Consider the following 20,352-nt stretch of genomic DNA (forward strand, 5'->3'; position numbering starts at 1 on the left):
GTTCATGCCTCCACCATCAGAAAAAGACTGGGCAAAAATGGCCTGCTTGGCAGAGTTCCAAGAAGAAAACCACTGCTGAGCAAAAAGAACATTATAGCTCGTCTCAATTTTTCCAAAACACATCTTGATGATCCCCTTTTGGGAAAACACTTTTGGGAAAACATTCTGTGGACCGATGAGACAAAAGTGGAACTCTTTGGAAGGTGTGTGTCCCATTACATCTGGCGTAAAAGGAACACTGCATTTCAGAAAAAGAACATTATACCAACAGTAAAATATGGTGGTAGTAGTGTGATGGTCTGGGGCTGTTTTGCTGCATCAGGACCTGGAAGACTTGCTGTGATAAATGGAACTATGAATTCTGCTGTCTACCAAAAGATCCTGAAGGAGAATGTCCGACCATCTGTTCGTGAACTCAAGCTGAAACGAACTTGGGTTCTGCAGCAGGACAATGATCCTAAACACACCAGCAAGTCCACCACTGAATGGCTGAAGAAAAACAAAATGAAGACTTTGGAGTGGCCTAGCCAAAGTCCTGACCTGAATCCTATTGAGATGTTGTGGTATGACCTTAAAAAGGCCGTTCATGCTCGAAAACCCTCTAATGTAACTGAATTAGAACAATTCTGCAAAGATGAGTGGGCCAAAATTCCTCCAGAACGCTGTAAAATGATGGTTTGGATTTTTTTTCTCCTTTAATAATAAACACCTTCATTTACAAATTGCACTTTGTGTTTACTTGTGTTGTCCTTGACTATTGTTTATTGATATTCCGAAACACTTAAGTGTGACAAACATGCAAAAAAACAGGAAATGAGGAAGGGGGCAAACACTTTTTCACACCACTGTGTGTAATTATATATATATACATATATATATATATATATATATATATATATATATACATACATACATACACACACACACACACACACACACACACACACTTCAACTCTTCTAGAAAGGCTTTCCACAAGGTTTAGGAGTGTGTTTATGGGAATTTTTGACCATTCTTCCAGAAGCGCATTTGTGACGTCAGATGTGGGACAAGAAGGCCTGGCTCGCAGTCTCCACTCTAGTTCATCCCAAAGGTGTTCTATTGGGTTGAGATCAGGACTCTGTGCAGGCCAGTCAAGTTCTTGCACACCAAACTCGCTCATCCATGTCTTTCTGGACCTGCTTTGTGCACTGGTGCGCAGTCATGTTGGAACAGGAAGGGGCTGTCCCCAAACTGTTCCCACAAAGTTGGGAGCACGAAATTGTCCAGAATCTCTTGGAGCATTAAGAGCTCCTTTCACTGGAACTAAGGGGCCGAGTCCAACTCCTGAAAAACAACTCCACACCATAATCCCCCTCTACCAAACTTTACACTTAGCACAATGTAGTCAGGCAAGTACCGTTCTCCTGGCAACCGCCAAGCCCAGACTCGTCCACTGGATTGCCAGATGGAGGTGTGTGATTTGTCACTCCAGAGAACACGTCTCCACTGCTCTAGAGTCCAGTTATGGCACTTTATACCACTGCATTCGACACTTTGCAGTGAGCTTGGTGATGGAACGCTCGGTTGCAGGTGCTCGGCTGTGGAAACCCATTCCATGAAGCTCTCTATGCACTGTTTATAAGCCTGTCTAAATCTGAAGGCCACATGAAGTTTGGTCTGTAGTGATTGACTCTGCAGAAAGTTGGCGACCTCTGCGCACCATGCGGACCCCGCTCTGTCATTTTATGTGGCCTAACACTTCGTGGCCAAATTGCTGTCGTTCCCGATCACCTCCACTTTGTTATAATCCCACTGACAGTTAACTGTGGAATATTTAGAAGTGAGGAAATTTCACGACTGGACTTGTTGCACAGGTGGCGTCCTATCATGGTACCACGCTGGAATTCACTGAGCTCCTGAGAGCGACCCATTCTATCACAAATGTCTGTAGAAGCAGTCTGCATGCCTAGGTGATTGGTTTAATACACCTGCAGCCATGGAAATGATTGAAACACCTGAATTCACTGATTTGGATGGGTGAGTGAAAACTTTTGGTAATGCAGTGTACATCCTTCTCAGTTCACCCTTCATAACGCTTCCTGGCAACACATTCACTTTCAGGCATGCATTTTCAAGGTGGCACACAGTAAAAATACATATTTGTTCAAAAATACGAGCAAAACTAACATTTTATTATCCTTTTAAAACACATTGAATTGTTAGTCTCTATATTTTCTACATCTTCTTATGATAAAACATGATTTCCACATTTGATCAGCGACTCTTTCAAAAGGTTAAACAAGTACGAGTACCCATTCACATGCCTAATTGTATCCCCTCTTGATATGAAAAAAGATTATACAACTCTTGTCTAATGTACTCAAAAACCGTGAAATAGTTTCACATAGTTAACATTTGCACTGTTTAACTGCTGTTGCTCAAACTGTCTGAACGCATCTGTGCTGCCAGGTGCAGGAAAACAAAGCAAACAAACAGGTTTTTAAAATCACCATCTCTCATTTTCATTTCCATTAAAATGATATAAAAATTATCTAACATCTTAGAATATGACACTGAATATGCAGGCCTATTTGTTATTTAATGCCTATTTTTGTTACTTTATGTCAAAAGACTTAGCAGTTTTTCCTTCTTTGGATGAAAACCGGTACTATTTTTGACCATTTTCAGTACAAAGTGCTTGGTGGCCCAAATTTCAGTGTGTCCCTAGTTTAAAAATGCACCACTTTTTTCTGCATGCCTTCACCAAGGAACTGTTGGATACAGTATTTTAAATGTAGTTTGGGACATATGGTCAACTTTTAAGTAAACAAGACAAAAGGGCCAAAAATAAGCGCATTAAACAAATCTGATCCAAAAGAGCAAATGAGGAACTGGGCCTTGTCTATAGGGCTTTGACCAGGCCCTGTTGCTCTAGTAGAGGGAGCACACTGTCCGCCTGAGGTGATGAGCAAATCACCACCTATTCCAGCAGAAGCAAAAATAACATTACAGGAGTTGGGCAAACACGACTGCAGGGGTTGGGCCTCTATACGGCTGACAGGGAAACAAACCTTTTCTCTGTTCCCTCTCCCGCCCTTCCCCACTTAAGAGCGCACCGTTTCTGCCATGAGGGAAACTATGACCCCTAACTAAACACAACCACTCTCAGTGAACCAAGAACCAGAAACTCTTAAAAAGGTAAGAGTATGAGAGTAAAAGGAACAGGACAAAAGTCAAATAAAGAGAGTTATGACATAACTTAAAGATCAATAAAAGATGCTACTGCTGTTAATTGCTCAACTGACTGGCTTCTTGGACAGAAATAAATGAGTTTGAGATTAACTAGTAAATGTAGCTTTAGGTGTTTTCTAAATGTTCAGATAGTGCTAAACGTATACACCTTATATCTTTCCACAAACTTTATCATTAAAAATGTACCTCTCTAACTAAGAAACTGGCCTTAACAGGCTGAGAAACAACTCAACTCACTATGTTTTTGGGCTCTTTTTTCCCCAGAATATCTTTGGTTGAAGTGCTGATTATTGCTGAAAGACAAGACCATAAAGGAATGCAATTCACATCAGTATGAGCAATCATCTGATTATTTGAATTACAATTGAGTCTAATTAAAATTTAATCATTTCATTTTAACTGCAGCCAAAACATTTTTTGCTACTTAGAAAGGTGGCTAAACCTGCTCATCTTTATGACCATGTTCCAACCTTTTTATGTCTTAAAATTAAACCGTTCTGCACCTTTACGACTGATTTATGTTTGATTGGCTGCCTTGTATTGTGTCTCATTCAAAAAGCACTCATGACAGATACTCTTTACAGCTTCAGTGTGAATGAGTGGGGCTAAGCTTCAGTAGGTTAAACAGGTGGATATATGTAAATGATTTTGTGGTTCGTTGACATCGCAGAAATGGTGAATTGTTTTTGTAGCTTACTTTCTTTGTGTGGACTGTGAGACTGGGCGGTGAACGGACTGCTATGAAACTTTACCAGCATTACATCTTACATTAAAACTGAAGGAAATTATTTTCCCATGGCATAGGCCATTTAAGTGCTATTGAAATTAAGCAATATTAGAGCATTCATATGAATGTTGCACATTATCACTTACTTGTTACCCAGTTTTGGCAATTGTGACCATGTTGCAGGAGACTGCAGTATGCTAATGAGCCCTGTAAGAAATTACACTGAACAAATGACCAATCTCAGGCGCTCCAGATCTACAATCTTAGATGTGGGCGTTCTGATGAATCAGGGGATTTACACAAACCAACAGGCTGCACGTCAAAGAGGAGGAAAAAAAGGCTAGTCTTTAATTCATGGTCACATTAAAGCTTCACTAGTTTTAATATATTGCTTGGATTACTATAAAAAAATCTGCTTCCATTGACTTACATTAAAGTAGGTTTGTTCTTTCTCCTGTAAAGTTACCATTTTGGAGATACACGACTTTCTCCAGACAACAGCAATATATGTTTCTGCAGCTTTTATAGGGAAGAAGCTGCTGAGATAATGCTGTTTGACCATTCTCGTCACAAAAATGTTCTTGCAGTTCTGATGTACACAGATCTTAGCATTTGCTTAAAAGAGAGGTTTCTACACATCCAAAAAAAAGTCTGTACATGCTCCACATCCAGTCAGAGGCACACTATTTTAATAATCTTCAGATATATTATTATGATGTCTCATAACTGAACATCACATTGTGTCAATATCGTACAGCCCTAAATGATATCCATTTCAGTCTCAGGTATGATAAAAGAACGCACTGTGAAGCTGACATCTTCAAACAAATATCCTCGCTTAAGGGTATCTAGCCAAACTCAAACTGATGTTACCAAGAAACATAAATAATCCCAGAAGGACTCTTAATGAGGCAGAATCACTATCCAGTATTCTTAGTAGCCAAGCAAAACACACAAAGTTGTAAAATCATCTCTAAAGAGACAGGCTCTTTAGAAAGTTTTGTTTTGCAGTTATCTGTCGACATAGTTTGAACAAAAACGACTCATTTCCAGTTGGGAGATTTGGGAGCTGTGTGAAAGAGCTGACTACCCGCCCAGCGTGAAGAAAATTCCCAGCATTCCTGATCCTCTCAGCAGTCTTCCATCTCTCAATTTAAGCCAAGTGAAACAAGTGTTGATATCAAAACACCCTTTGGACACAGTTTTGCGTTGCAAACAGATTCTTTAAGAAATAATAAGTTTTAAGCTGCTGAAAACATGGTGCTACACAATAGTGTAGCGGGGGGGGTGGGGGTTTAAAAAAAAAAAAATTAAAAAACGCACACGACAGCAGAACACAGGAAGGGTGTTCACACATGCAAACAGTTACTTTCTAGTCATATCGATTGAGCTCCCTTAAATACCATGTATACCAGTGCCAGAAACAGGGAAAGAAGGAGCACAGAATAGAACATCAAGACACATCTTGATAATAGAGTCTAACGAAAATACTCTGATATTGGTAGCCCATGGATTTAACAGTACTGGCAAAAGACATCACTGATGATGTTCACTGAGAACTCGCAAAAGGTGGAAAGGTTCTAGACAGGCCAAGCAAATGTACTGATTTAAACTCAACTGAACTTGATTTCACCTTTTGAAGAGGACCAGAACCAACTGTAAGAGCTGCCATAAAGGTTTGTCAGAGCATTCCAAAGTTATCAAGAGTCTGGTGAGGTGAATGGATGGCAGATTTAAAGGGAGTTTTTGTATATAAAGAGTTTGGCACCAAATACTAATTTTAAACACCTCCATTTTGCTTTGCATTTATTGGTCGCAATAACTCTGGAGCAATGAAGTGGGTTATTTTGTTAAAACATGAGCATGAGACTTAAGCACAGAATGCAAGTTTTTTTTATTACTATTTTTGACTAATACAACAGAAGTCTTTGCTTTTTCTCATGTTTTTGTTTTCTTAATTTCTTAAATGTAAACACAAAAGATGTGCAGGGTTGGCTGGAGCCATTGGAGTTTTCATTAGGGGTTTTGTTTCGATGTAAAAGTTACCAAATTAGATGAAAATGAAAGAATAGACTTTGAAAAGCAAGTTTTGAACATGAGAAGTCAAATGCCAAATCAGAAGTACAGCAGAACAACTGGACATTAAAAAAAAAACAACGGCATGCAACTTTCTTGAAAAAGAAAAACTGCTGGAGGTGTAAGCAATGTGACAATCAGGTCATGCCAGAAAAACCACAGCAGCTGGTTGATGGTTTAAGGACAGTAACCAAGGAGTTCATCAGATAGAAAAAGTGGAAAGTTGGTAGATATTTTACTGGAGTGACACACGGTTAGGAAATAATTGCATTAAAAGTATATAAAAAGTGATGAGTCTGTGCACAACTAAACCATCATTTATGCATGAAAAAAATATCCCATTTTCACAAATACTGACAAAAGCAAACTGAAACAAAACTGTTAATGCTACATATTATAGTCATTCACAAGGCGACTCAATATAAATTACTCTACTGATTAAAAAGATAGCCAGAAAATAACCTACAACACATGCATGTATTTAACTGTCAAAAGTAATTAGCATAAATGCTTATAGCTTACTTCATAAATGTGGCTCACAGAGCAACACTGCTGAAGGGCCCCAATGTACAACGTATGCCTGTTTGTTAAAGAAATTAGCCTATCACAGCAAGATATGATAATTATTGAATGAAGCGTCATCAGACACTAATCTAACAGATTAGGGCTCTTGGAATACGCTGATGGCAAATTATCACCACAAGTGTAATCACTGCTCTACTGACGACAGCTGACTTTCTTCACTTTCACAAAACGGGGTGGCCAGAAGGATGGCCATGGTTCATTCTAGGGTAGCAATGGCCAATGCCAGCAGCCCCTTGGCTACGCATCTGATGCTCTGCTGAAACTGGAGAAGTAAACACAACAAATTACATGTTTTCTGTATGGTTTAAGATGCATGGAAAACACTGGCCAAAAATAAAGGCTGATGTCCAGATGTGTCAAGTAACAGTGAACTGGTATAGAACGCAAGCAGCAAGAGCGCCGAATAACATCAAGTTCATTTTTACACTTTTCTCACATAAATTTAACAAAATGAAAATTTCAATGTCATCTATTTATTTATTAATGAATAGCATGCAACCAGAAAAATACTGCAGAAATACTAAGGTTTGTTACATTCTTTGCACCATAAATTAGCAAAACATCTTCAACAAAGTACACATTTAAAGCACAGGAATATTATTTATATATATATATATATATATATATATATATATATATATATATATATATATATATATTACTACCATAATTAACTGTCATTAATACACAATATAATATAAAAGAAATATAAATATAAAAACAATATAATAATTACACCTGTTATGCATTCAACTGCATTTAATATCCATAAAGAAATGCAATTATCCTTTGGTATTGCATGGCATTAAAAACAATCACATCACACTGAAAACAATAAGAAAGCTCATTAGAATGAATGGTGATAGAAATTTCTTTCTGCGAGGATCCTTTTTGGAGCATGTGCTACTCATCCCTAGTAAACACACATCCAAACATACTACATCTTGAAAAGAATTATGGTTCGGCATGACCTCATTTATCACCACTGTGAGGGATCTGGAGTAATCTCTCAGACCGAGCTGGGAAGAGCGCTACCTCCCACCATGAACCATCCTAACATGCACTCTCAGTCTAATGTAGCATCACTTTCAGCTTAAGTATGGCTCAGGGCAGTTTAATCAGCTAATAAGGCTTTTAAATGTAGCTTTCAGTTGCTATACTGTATAATATGGAACAACAATACATTGTGAATGTGATATGCCCATAGATGTCAGCCCATATGGTTTACTTATATAAACAGGCCAAAACATCAAAGCATCACTCAAAAGAACTGAAAAGTGTTACCCTGTAACAATCAGATTCACGTTAAAAGGACAAATTTTATTTCAGTCTCCCTCATGACAAGATGATGAATCAGTAATGATAGTTACTGCTCAATCTCACACAGCAGTCTACTCATCACAGAACACAACCTGACTCTGCCTGCTTTGATCATGTTTGCGTATTTAACCGTTTAGCTGTTACCATACAAAATAAAAAGGAATTTAAATGATTGCCAGAAGAAAATCCTTAAAAAAAACAGGATGCTTTTGTTATTGCTAGTGATTTTCACATTGAAGATGTACTATGTTTGTGTCATATACTGAATGTATACAATTTAGAAGCTGTGAGGGTCGCTCTCTCTAGAGATTGGTCACCACAATGTGATGTCATTAAAGCTACACCACGTAAGTTTGGCGAGCTGGAGACCTCTCTGCTGGAAACAATTGCATGTAACGTGTAGAAAAGGTGGACATGGAGATTGTTGGTGTGAAAGTAGAGGAGGCAATGGATAGGGCAAGATGGAGGCAGTTGATCCGCTGTGGCGACCCCTAAAGGGAGCAGCCGAAACAAGAGGAAGAAGTGTAGAAAACTTTCTACAAGGCGAGTTGTGCTTCTGACCCTGGCCAGATGAAGCTGCTGTTTGCAAGCATGTTCAATAATGCTTGAAGAGAACTCAAATCTTGGTGAAGGATGTATCTTCTGAGGATGTACGTGAATTATCTACTATTTTTATATCTTCTTCAGTAGAAAGTTGAGTTTGCACTTGAGGGAAAAAGGAAAAAAAAAAAAAAAAAAAAAAAAAAAAAAAATTATATATATATATATATATATATATATATATATATATATATATATATATATATATATATATATATATATATATATATATATATATATATATATAAAACACACTTGACCTTCTTTTTAAGGCTTTGCAGGGGATGTTAATGTTTAAAGATGTATGACATGGTCAGAAAAACTCCCGCAACACCGATCCTGACGGCTCTGACTTAATTAGGCTTTACAGGGTGACTGGCAGGAGTGCAGACACCATTTTGAGAGCAGTGTTTTTTTAATTCTCATAGCTCAGTAATACCACATCTTGGAATTTTAACAAAAATGATACATAGTGCAGCTTTAAAAGGTGGCCGCATAACTTTGTCAACTTTGCCTATTAATCAAAAAATCCAAAGAAAGTGTGAAATTGGCCAGAAAGATCACGGTACATGACAAGACAGCGTTCAGTAACCATCTCATTTGCATGTTGAAGACTTGTATATAAAGACATTGAGAAATATTGTAAGAAATACAGACAGAAAGAAAAAAGACAAAATCCCAAGATGAGACATCAATGGTCTACAACGTGTGTCCTTTTTGTCTTACATTTTGTATAAATGTATGATGTCTTTTCTTTCTTTGCAGACCAACAGTCTATTTCCTGTGTATATGCAAGTCTTGCTACATTAACAAATTACTGGGCCTCCTACGATGTTTGTTTTGGGAGCTACACAGGAACTAGAAGTGTAGGTAATCCAAGGATAGATACAAAAAGATGAACATAATGTTGCTCGGTAAGGATCTAAATATAAACTCCCTAAAACATACTGCACTGCCACATTTCTGCTTTACAAAGAAACTAGTGCTCATAATTAGAAGCAGAGACACGTCCAAACAAAGAGGAAGGTCCACAAAAACATTTCAAAGACAGTAAGCAGGCACAGCTACACCCTCCAAGATTTATAAATACCTTAGTCAGATTTACAAAACATACTACCATTCGTCTTTCTGTAAACAGAACAGTGGACCCATCCACTGCACAGGTAGAAAGTTCATTTCCCAGAAAGCATCGAAGGTTTGAGGGGAAAAATGGTCAGTCGAATGAACAGATTCAGCTCTTCTCTCTTTAAAGGGAGAATTCATCATACAGCCCCGCGCTGCTCTACCCAACTCATCCCTGAAGCACTTGTGAAAAATGCCAAGGTCCTCAGAATGTTGTGAAATGAATTTCACTGAAAGGAAACATATTTTTGCCAACATTTTAATCCACCAGTCCTCTCAAGTAAGTGCGAAAAGAGCTGTATGAGGCTGATGACCTAGACTTAGTAGTACTGATAACAGACTTCCTGTATGTTTCTTTAAACAAATAGACATAACAGAATCAGGGATGCACAGATTCCACCTTTTGCCTTCTGATACAATACCTAATCCTTAAATTTCTGCCAATAACCAAGTACTGATACCAATGCTAACCAACCTAACTACAAATCCTGATATTTATACGATTCCATTTAAGATTTTATTTACTCTGCTTGATGAGAGCACCTGACCCCATGACCACACCGTTGTCTGACACAGTGCTCTGCAGGCTGGGCTGATTGACACACTAGGCCAGTTAGTGTGCTGTTATGCTAAAGGCTAAACCTAGGCTAAAGGCCATCATTACCTCAAGAGGCCAGCGGTTCCGTCTGTACGTCTGTACGTTTCTCTCTCGATAACATCCTGAGCCCACACCAACTCAGACTGTAACTGACAACAAGTGGGAGATAAACGATTACTAAAAAATGTAACTCAGCCATTCATGTAAGTAGCTATTGTTAGCATATTTTGCACTGTTTGTACATTGTATCATCTGGTTTATTTGTGGCACAATTTTTTAAACTAATGCCTTAGGAAGCATTCCAACTGATATCCCAACTACCACTGCCTTGTCCCCAAATACAAGAATTACAGATTTTGCCATGTAGAGTTTTGCTACTGCTTCTCAACCCACATCACTGACGTACTGCTTGCTTTAGATCCATCTACCGTCATGCATGCAAGTCACAAACTGTCTCTTGTTATCAGCATTCTGTATCGCTGATACTAATGTGTTTAAGTACTTGTATTAGGTCTGATACAGATACAATAATAGTGCAATCCTAAACACAACAAACCTAGAGAACCTGGAAGAAAACTTTCAAGCCCAAAACATCTGTTTTCCTATTTATACACAAAAGCTGCTTAGAATAAAATTTTTACATTAACTTGCATTAAAAACTAAGAATGTTCTTGCATTCCTATGTAAAAGTTGCCATTTTGTGATGCTAGTAATTTATTTGTTATTTCCCAAAACTACAAACATATAAATCATTTATAAACTAATAAACTGATAAAATTAGGTTAGAAAATTAGGTACAGACTAACAGTTCAAAGCTGATTTTTGGCCTACCCAGATTGTATCAAGATTGTGTGTAAAAAAAAAAAAAAAAAAACTTGAAATTTTTCCAAACTGGATTCCATTTGGAGGTGGTTTGAAATGCAGGTCCTATCAGTCTGGACACTCCGGACACACAAATTAAATGTCAGTTTCGTTTACATCATTTGCAACATGACAATCAATGAGATGCCAAAACCCAAGTGACAGAAGTGCTGAAATTCATAGATTCATGCTAACGCAGAGAATTCTGAAGGGACTGAAGGCAAGACGATGCACCTCCACATCTCCTGCATCCACGTTTCAACTTTGTGTAACCAGCATAGCTACTCTATATTGTCAATTCGCTCGTCTGGCTTCATACACATATGAACTTGAGTGACATCTCATTCTTAATCCATAGTGTTTAATATGATGTCTGCCCACCCTTTGTAGCTATAACAGCTGCAACTCTTTTGGGAAGACTTTCCACAAGGTTTTGGAGTGTGTTTACGGGAATTTCTGACCATTCTTCCAGAATCTCATTTGTGAGGTCAGACACTGATGAAGGACGAGAAAGCCTGGCTCGCAGTCTCCACTCTAATTCACCCCAAAGGTGTTCTGTAGGGTTGAGGTCAGGACTCTGTGCAGGCCAGTCAAGTTCTTCCACAACAAACTCCATGTCTTTATGGACCTTGTTTTGTGCACTGGTGTGCAGTCATGTTGAAACAGGAAGGGGCCCCAGAGAACACGATTCCACTGCTCTAACATTGAGCTTGGTGATGTAAGGCTTGGATGCAGCTGCTCGGCCATGGAAACCCATTTCGTGAAGCTCTCTACGCTGTTCTTGAGCTAATCTGAAGTTTGGAGTTCTGTAGCGATTGACTCTGCAGAAAGTTGGCAACCTCTGTACACTGTACGCCTCAGCATCCACTGACCCCGCACTGTCATTTTACATGGCCTAACACTTCGTGGCTGAGTTGCTGTCGTTCCCAATCGCTTCCACTTTGTTATTATACCACTGACAGTTGACTTTAAAATATTACTAGTGAGGAAATTTAAACCAGCCATTAGGGGTGTACTTTGTGTACTTCTGGTGCCGGTCCCAAGCCTGGATAAATGGTGAGGGTTGCGTCAGGAAGGGCATCCGGTGTAAAACTTGTGCCAAAACTATCATGAGGATCACAAATGCGATTGCCATACCGGATCGGTCAAGGCCCGGGTTAACAACCACCGCCTCCGGTGCTGTTGACCAGCAGGGTGCCGGTGGAAATTTGACTACTGCAAGTTGAAGACCATCAGAGAGGAGAGGAGGAAGGTGGGTTAGAAGGCAGCGAGAGAGAAGGAAAGGCAGGAGTGTGGAGGTTAGAGTAGGGATTCTGAACATAGGTACAATGACTGGTAAAGGCAGAGAGCTTGCAGACATGATGGAGAGAAGGAAGGTAGATATTCTGTGTGTCCAGGAGACCAGATGGAGAGGAAGCAAGGCTAGGAACATTGGAGGTGGATTCAAACTGTTCTATCATGGTGTAGAGAGGAAGAGAAATGGAGTAGGTATAATCCTAAAGGAACAGCTTGTGAAAAGTGTTCTGGATGTAAAGAGAGTGTCAGACAGGATCATGAGCCTGAAGTTGGAAGTTGATGGTGTAATTTTGAATGTGGTCAGTTCATATGCACCACAGGCTGATTGTCAGTTAGAGGAGAAAGAGGAATTTTGGAGTAAGATGGATGAAGTGGTAGATGGTGTCCCTAGAGAGGAGAGATTAGTGATTGGTGCAGACTTCAATGGACAGGTTGGTGAAGGGAACAGAGGGGATGAAGAAGAGGTGCTGGGTATGTATGGTGTGAAAGACAGAAATGCGGAAGGTCAGATGGTTGTAGATTTGGCAAAGAGAATGGAAATGGCTATGGTGAACACATTTTCAGAAGAGGGAAGAACACAGGGTGACATACAAGAGTGGAGGGAGATGCAAACAGGTGGATTATATCCTTAGCAGGAGATGCCACCTAAAGGAGATTGGAGATTGTAAAGTGGTACCGAATTGTAAAGCAGCCGAAAGTGAGGAAATTTCATGACTGGACTTGCACAGGTGGCATCCTATCACGGTACCATGCTGGAATTCACTGTGCTCCTGAGAGTGAACCATTTTTTCATAAATGTAGCAGTCTGCATGCCTAGGTTTTATACACCTGTGGTCATGGAAGTCATTGGAACACCTGCATTCAATGATTTGGATGGATGACTGAATACTTTTGTCAATATGTACGTAGCTGCTGATGCCTACATCATTACCTCAGCAATCCATGCAGATAGGTTGGTGATGTCTGGACACATAAATCTTATCTTACCACTTGCAAGTAACAGTGGGTTTGACAATAGGTTTAGCTTAATTAGAGTCTTGAACCATCTGAGGCCTGCTTTTGTTGGTGTGTCAAAGGATGACCTGTGCAAAGGTCTAATACCCAGATCAAGTCAATGACTATGCCACAGGGCCAGATGTAATTTTGAGGCGAGACACATCTGGGAACAATTTTATTCAACTGGATTGCAGTGAAATCTGCTGTATGAGGTAATGTTTATTTTTAACAAATATCATACATTTTGGGGGGATATTTGTGATATGTCCTCACAGACATAGCCATAACTGAAGGTGATCTGGATGATTTAACCTTTCAACTGAGACAGGAGGCCTTTCTAGAGTGCAAGCTGCCATAGTTAGCCCACTACCAGAGCGTGAACCACAGCTAGACATCTGTGAGGGGAAATCAGGGACATTAGTCAATGGAGGGTAACAAAGCAACTGCAGTGCCCTGGATGGATTTTGGCATCGAAAACCTTAAGCAGGTTGGTCTGATCTTATCTACACATGGTAGTACTGCAATACAAACAAAAAAATTGTTTTAATGCCAAATGAACCTCCTGCAAAACAAAACCTTGCACCTGCTTCAAGAGAACAATAGCTTGACTTCTTTTAGAGACAAATACAGGCCATTGTTCTAGCTATACTTTGCAACAGCAATAAGAAAGAGGCCACAACTGCTACAGTCTTAGGCAGTACCATAAGAGCTGTGCTGCAGCCAGATCCATATCCTCATTTCGGAGTAAAGAGCTGTTCATGACTAACAACAAGAGGTTAGTTTCCGAGGTAATGTGGCGGTCATGGAAAAAAACTGCTTTAGATTTGCAAAATATTGGCAGGGGGCGGCATAGTCTGTGGAAGAGTTCCATAAGACAAACCTGTCAAAGCCATTGCCAATATCCAATATCATTATAAAGTCGTGTAAGGAAGAAGGATCAAGGTGAACCAGCCCAGGCAAGTAGTCCTTAATAAAGTACAGAGAAATTAACACAGAGAAGAGGTAGGAGGACAGCTTCTGTGTGATGAGGGTGTTTGTATTATCTGGATGCATCATGTCATGTCACTACATGACTGCTACTGCAACAGAAGACCCCAACCTGTATACAAACCAACTCATATACATATGCGCAAAAGCATTGACAGCCATGGGGGTCAGCAAGAATAAAACAAGAACTTTTAAGTTCTGTAATGTATAAAAGGGAAGAGTGGAATGATTTACAGAAAATATCTAAATGTGATTTGTGACTGCGAATTAAATTGCAATTAGTTTCGGGCGTGTTTTTTGGAAGAGCAGCACATCCCTTGTTTCTGGATTAATGCTTGAATGCTGAACATACTCTCCCAGACTGCCAGTTAGTTGTGATTGTGATGTTAAGTATACAGTTCATCTGTTTGGTTTGCAGTTTTTCAGGATAAGATTCCTTTAAATTGTTGAATATAAATAGATAACAGACACTCTATAGGTTAGTTTCCTGTGCTTTGTGTTGAAATGCCCCAGTTCCATGTACACGCCTTCACCACTTCCTTTATGACACCCACAAACTAAAGCAGACCCTTACAAAACTTACCAAAGCTAAAAACAGCAGCAGTAAGGCTCCTTAGCCAATTAAGAGGATGTTGTAAGAGCAAAAGGAAATAACATTGCAACATGTGCACAATAATCTTTGCATTTCAATCTCATCCATGTACCTAAAAAATAACACAACCATCCTAACACTTCTGATTTAACAACGGACTGAAGGTACAGCATAGTCTCCTGCTGCGACACAGATTCTGAAAATACTCATATTCCAGTTCTGTCATTCATCTAAACAATAATTTAAAATAAATAAATAAATGAATAAAAAAGCAAAAATCACTGCCAAAGCACTGCCTGATTATCAGGAAAACTTTACTGTCTGCAACAAAGATTTGGATACAGAGCTCTGCCAAAAACACAAACAATAAGAGAGAGTTGACACTGGGCTGGGACCAGTTAGCAATTTACTGATAATTGGTATAAAATCGGTAAGTACAATTTAATGGACTTTACTGTCATAATTTATTATTTGTTCTACACGTCCTCTACAGAGAAGAACTTAAATACACACATTTTCTGCTCATTTTAATGCGCAATTTCTATTTATTTGTTGAATTGAACATATTAGGGAAAAAAAAAGACAATCTATTAAATGTGCCATAACTTTTGTACATGCCGTGTTTTTCCTGATATGTTAAATTCAGCAAATAAACAGTAACTGTGCATTAAAATGTGCAGAAGTGTGTTCTCTGTAGTGGATGTGTATTTTCATCATTTTCACATAGAAAATCAACAACATCTAATGTGACCAGGGCAAAAAGAGTGTTCAACTCCAATCCTGGTTTTATTTAATTTATACATGCACTGAAGTGTGGACACACAGGGAAACGCCATCAGAATTACGAGCAATTTTCATACTCATAGTTTAACGTTTACTTGCCATAAGGGTGGGCGATATGGCAGAAACATCATATCACAACACAAAGATATTTTTCTAGCTCTAGACACTTCTACCTTGTTGCTTCATTTTGTAAATGTAAAGTCAGAGACAGTAGCTGCACAGTTTGTGTTTGGTCATCTAGTCCTTCATCAGTGGTCATAAGTCACTGCCCACAGAACACCGCTGGATGGATATTTTTGGATGGCGGACAATTCATAGTCAAGCAGTGACACAGTGACTCACACCAGCACAACACACACTAACATGCCACCATCACGTCAGTGTCACTGCAGTGCTGGGAATGATCCAGCACCCAAATAATACCTGCTCTGTCGTGGTTCTGTGTAGATCCTGAAGAACAGCATGAAATGGGGCTAACAAAGTATGCAGAGAAACAGGTGGACTACAAAGTGTAATCTCCAAAAAGGTAACTTTACAGGAGAAGGAAAAAACTTATTTTTAATGAAAATGATGACACATCAGTGACCTACCATTAAATCCAAAAGCCATATCTGTATAGCAGGGAATTAGACCTGTTCTCTGTAGTGCATGAAGCTTTTTCCAAGTTTAAATCACAGTTGGACACGTTATACCTTGACTTTAGCCTCAAATTCCAAATAAGTTTCTTCCCGTGTCAGCAAGGAGTATGTTCTGAAGAGCATTCACCACAGAAGAATTCGCTTGAGAAAATTCAATCATGTCGAGACCTTGAGAGCAGCTCTGTTACAGCGCTGGCTCAGATTATGGACGCAGAAACACTGAAGCTTTTGACGGTACGGAGTCCATGACCCACAGAGCAACTTTTCATCAGGAAACACAGTCGCAAGCCTGACCCGTCCAACGTCAGCTAAATAGGTAAGTGTAGTGAATTCTGTGCAGATCAGAATCAAATACCTTTCTGGAAAAGGTTAGATCATTATAACCTGTGAAGAGAAGCAGCTAATAGAACGACCTTCATTTCTGTACAGAGCAAGATGCTTTTCCAAACACGCTCAGTCTGATAAATCACTACAGTGGGATAAAATGAATAGTCTGTTTCTGCAGTTTACTTGTTGAACAAGTTGTGTTTATCCACCAAGGATAAACCAGGAGAGAACGTCAAGGCATAATTTTAAAGTTGCATGCCTACTCATTGCCTTAGTGAAATGGCCCTGCAAAATAACAACTAGCATGCTATTACAGCACTTTAAGGCACTTGCTATGGGTACGTGCTGCAGTGCATGATAAGGTCATTAACCTGTAAGACAGACCAGGATTTTGGAAGATCTCTAGGATTGTTTATGCATGGCAGAAAAACAATCATTGGAAGAAATGTTATTCAGAAGCATCAGCCCCCCTCCCAGACCCCGTTTTCATCTTGAAACTGATTATGCCCATCAAAACTTGAAGCAGGACACTTTCTCTGCTGTAGCTCTAGTAAACAAACATTTAACTTAAGTCTACTGGATCCCAACTCCTTGACACCACTGTCTTCAGATCTACAACTCCAGCCCAGAATGCTATATGACAATATTCAGGATTTTTCATGTCACAATGCTGGCTCAGTTTCCAGAAAATAAGTCACTATGCCGTCTATTATACAAATTTGGTTCCCACCACCACCACCACTGAAAAGAAACTCAAATAGGTAGCTTTTGAATTTTAAATAATTAAAAAAATTCTCCTTTAAAGGGCACTGACCAACTGCATGTTTTATTAAAAAGGATAACAATCTGTAATGTTTATTTGGGTTTAGTGCAACACAAACGTGAAGTGCTGAATAAAAGTCATTGCACACATTTTTGATTTAGATGATGAATTTTCATGTGGTCCATTGCACCCACTCCCACTTATACATTCCAAAATATATATATATATATATATATATATATATATATATCGTGAATCATGAAAATGTCAAAATCCTGTGACATCATACTTTGGTTCTTAGTTACGTTTCCAGCATGACTCGTGGAAAAACAAGACAAAAAGGGGTCATACTTTGGGGTCTCATTGGGCTTTAAGGTGACTAAGGTTTACATTAAAAAGTATTGGGTGAACTATTCCTTTAAAGCAATCCTTTATACTGTTTTTTAAGCCCCAGGTTAGCATTTAAACATTTATTAACAAAGTATACAGTCTTGTTTGAGATGTTTATTTTGTTATATAAATATCTAGAAGTAAAAATTATTCTGAGCTGAACCACAAACACTTTTTTAAAATCTTATCAACAGTTTATGGATTTGGGATAAACTGAAATGGAGGTACTGGCAATTATAATTTGCCATTTACATTTAAAACAAGACTGTCATTTTTGGTGACAGGCAGATATTTATGACTGCATGTGTAGGAAGCGCTGGATTATATCACTGTACACAAGGGGGCTTGGAGCCATACAGAACCACATAATTTAACAGCACTAAATTCTAACCCGGAAACGTACTGAAGCAGAATCCATTTTTAGCTGTGTCTAATAAAAACCCATAATTAAATTATGGCAGCTGCTATGGATGTGTCCACTGAATCAATATTTGCTGAGTTTCAGTGGTCAGAACAGAGAAGAAGCAAATGTATTTACTTCAGTTGTTCAGCCTCAGTAATTGTAATAAATGGAGTTGCCATGTGTGGATAAGTGGTCTTCAAGAAGATCTGGCTAAAATGTTTAGTATTAGTTTGCCCATATTAGTTTTTGAGAAACAGGCATTATATTATCAAATGAAGGTTTATGTGGATTGTAACCCACAATTTGTTTAGGAAAATAACTGCAGGAACAACAGCACAATAGTTCTTGATTTAACAGAACTTCACAATTTAGGAAAGGTTTTAAAACCCAGACTAACTTATCTTAAAGGTTTTATAGATTTTTTTCTCCATTGAAAGCTGAATATTTCATTTAATCATAATCCATCATTTATAAGTGAGTAAATAGCTTCGTTTTAAATATACTTGCATAATCAATGTTGTGTTCTGAAGCATATAACTCTGGAGACTTAAACTATGACTAGTTTTCAGAACTCACTGACAAGGAACTAAAATAAATTAACTGCAAAACTGCACTTTCCTTGCTGCATCTGAGTGCATTTGCTATCCACATGACCATCAAACCTGGGGCCTGGAATGAAAGGCCATCACAACCCTGTGGACACCAATGACTTTCATCATCATGTGAAGGCTCAAATCACTGATAAGGCAAGTGAGCAAGTAGTGCTTTCATGGAACCATGATTTCTACAGCAAAGGTTAGATTTAGGATACAGACTTAAAAATGATGCTTGTTCTTTGGTAAAGGCATGGAGAATGTGTTGTATATGGGCTTTGTGAAAATGGGTCTACATAGCACCAAAAAGGGTTTTCTATTGTTACCATGTCAAGCTTTAAACAATACCAGAACCATTTTTGGTGCTACGTAGAATGATTTTTGAAATGTTTATTTATATCTCTCCTTTCATACACTGTACTCAAGTGCTCTACAAATTATACAATACAAAGATAATTCAAATAATAATTTTAAAAAGTAATACATTAAAGAAAAATGGAAACTATAAACATGATTAAAACTTTTTTTAAAAAAAAAGAAGAATCATTAAAAGTCAAAATAAAAATGAAATTAGAATAATTTAGTGCTGTTACAGGAAAGAAGTGCAGTAGAGCTAACAGTGTTTTAAAATGAGCCAAAAACTGCTCCAACACGAACATCTTAAGCCTCAATTTAAAACTGTCTAGTGTTGGGGTTCTTCTGATGTTCCCCGTCAACTGATTCCATTTAAGAGCAGCATAGTAGCCAAACACTGCTTCTTCATGTTTAGCCTTTACCTTCAAGCAGGACTAACCGACTAGTTCCTAATGATCTGAGAGTTCTGCTCGGCTCGTATCGCTGCAGCATATCAGATGATTACACTAACGCTACAGCACTAAGCAATTTATCAGCTAGTAATAGTACCTTACACTCTATTCTGTAATATACCGGTAACCGGTGTAAGGATGTAAGAATGTGGGTGATGTGTTGCCTTCTTTTACTCCTAGTGAGATTCTGGCAGATGAAGCTGTTTGATGTTCTTTTTTCAGGATCCAGTTAGTACACCACTGCGATTATCAATCCTGCTAGAAATAAAGGTGTGGATGAGTTTCCTCAGGTCTGCTTTACTCAGAAAATCTCTGAACTGAACTTGATGTTCTTGAGGTGATCAATTCCTGATTTAGTGACTGCTTTGACACGACTGCTAAAACTGAGAGCCCATGCGTACACCTCTCAAATCCAGATAGGTGGCTAGTCTATGTCTGTCATTGCTATTCCCAAATAAAATAATCCCTGTTTTCTATTTATTCAACTACACAAAGTTTTGGCCCATATAGTTACTGGTGTGCTTAAGGCACTTACTTATAAACAACCATAGTTGTTTGAGGAGAGGGCCAAATAGATCGGAGTATCGCTTGCATAGCTGCTGTAAGATATCCCATAGTCTTGTAGTATTTGGCCAAGACGAAGCATGTATAACTGAA

General features: G+C 38.6%; 1 protein-coding gene across 1 annotated transcript in view; it reads right to left on the reverse strand.

Moving 5' to 3' along the window:
* Nucleotides 1-20,352, reverse strand: part of atp10a (ATPase phospholipid transporting 10A) — a 67,997-nt gene that overhangs the window by 46,494 nt on the left and 1,151 nt on the right. The window lies entirely within an intron of this gene.

Source organism: Pygocentrus nattereri, chromosome 26 (genome assembly GCF_015220715.1).
Source record: "Pygocentrus nattereri isolate fPygNat1 chromosome 26, fPygNat1.pri, whole genome shotgun sequence".
Classification (NCBI taxonomy): domain Eukaryota; kingdom Metazoa; phylum Chordata; class Actinopteri; order Characiformes; family Serrasalmidae; genus Pygocentrus; species Pygocentrus nattereri.